Genomic DNA, 1,766 nt, shown 5'->3' with positions numbered 1-1,766 from the left:
TGGGCTGCGGCAGCACCCACCCTCAGCACTGCCCAGCAAACCCAGGGGATGGCTGGGGACCGCTGCCTTTGCTGAGAAAATACTGGGGAAGGTCTTTGCTTTGGGCAGTACTCATATTTTGTGAATCCTGCAGAGATAACTATTTAGAAGTGTTTGGAAACCATTTGGAGTACTTTCTTTGGGTTTCAGAGTACCATAAGAATTTGGTGAACAATCTGAATATGAATACCCAAAACAACGACCACAGCTAGAACATAGATCTGGAAATCACTCACCTAAGCTGCAAGCCAGATCACTGAACAGCAGTAACAGAAACCAGTAAAAAATGGAGGATTTCAGCCCCTGGCACTCTGCAGTCCCCTGTAACAGCAGCAAAGAGCCGGGCAGGCTGGCGGCTGCTGCGATGATGGCTCGTTCACCACGTCCGCGGCGCTGGGCTCCGGGATGCCAGACTTTAATAGGACAACCCGGACATTTTCACATTTTCTGTCTTTGAAATTAGATTCACTGTGCAGGAGAAGGATCCCTGGGAAGGGAACTCTCCTGATAACAGGCAGCACAAATCCTGCTCTGCTTCTCCGTCTGCTTCTGCCAGCTCTCTCCGTGTCTCAGCAAATCTGAGCCCTCCAGTTACAAAGCTCAGGCTGTTGTAAATGTCAAGAACTTATTGCACGAGGTTGATCATTATCATTAGTGTTTTCTTCCAGAGCATGAATAGGGCCCAGAGAAACTCACAAAAGTGGATTACCAAAGGAAAGTGGACTTGGCATGGCTTTTAGCGAACGGTAATTAAAACAACAAATTTCCTGAGTATTTCTCTCCGTGCTTCTCCCCTCCCCTGTTGCTGGCTCCCCTTAGGACCGTGTCCCAAGACTGAAAGCCGGCAGCTCTCCCGGTGCACAGGGAGCCTGTGGTGACCTTCTTGGGCTCCTCTGGACAGACCGGTGGAGGAGGGGGATGGATATGAAAGTGGATTTTCCTTCGACACACACCAGCTGCAAAGTAGGGTCCCAGTCTCGCAGGGCACTGCCTGGCAGCGCTGAGCAGACACACAGCTATTTTGCTGCCACTGCCAAGCTCATGCAGTCAATACTTGTATTTCCATTTGACCTAATCACCCTGTCCTCCCCACTGCCGCCTGCTCAGATATCAATATTTATTACAGAGAGAAATATTTACAGCGTTCCTTCCCCTCCTGGCACTCTACAAAGGGACACACATAAGCTTTGGTGTCTTTGAAAGAAATAACACTCACAAACATTTGCCTGTCACTGGCCACAAGAACACATGCCGTCGGGGCCAGCAAGGAACTGAATACAACAACGAGACGCCGAGACAGAGACAAGACAGCAGCGCTAGCTGGCCCGTGGATGCTGGTTAAGGTTTTCCCTTGCCTAGAGCAAAGATTTCTTTCCCCTCCCCAGTGGAAATCCAAGTCCTGTGCCTGACCCCGGGCAACACCGCCAACGCTGGCAGAGAAACTCAGAGGGAGCCTGTGCTGATCAACTCTGCAAGTCAAACAGAAAAGCAATAAATATCTCATCTCGCTTCGTCGAGTCTTTTCAAGTATCGCTCACTGTAAACATTGGGGGGTTGTTGGTTTTTACTGCAAGAAATCAGAGGCGGCTGCCAGAAACCATCACCAAAACGCAACCAAGGAGGCTTCATCCCAGCTCTGCCCGACGGGGAGGGGGCAGCCTGCTCACCCCGCACCTCCAGAAACCAGCAACGCGCCGACCGCGGCCACGCCACCGCTCCGGCTGCTG

Source organism: Cariama cristata, unplaced genomic scaffold (assembly GCF_000690535.1).
Source record: "Cariama cristata isolate BGI_N322 unplaced genomic scaffold, ASM69053v1 scaffold2243, whole genome shotgun sequence".
In the NCBI taxonomy this organism is placed as follows: domain Eukaryota; kingdom Metazoa; phylum Chordata; class Aves; order Cariamiformes; family Cariamidae; genus Cariama; species Cariama cristata.
Note: the sequence above shows the minus strand (reverse complement) of the source record.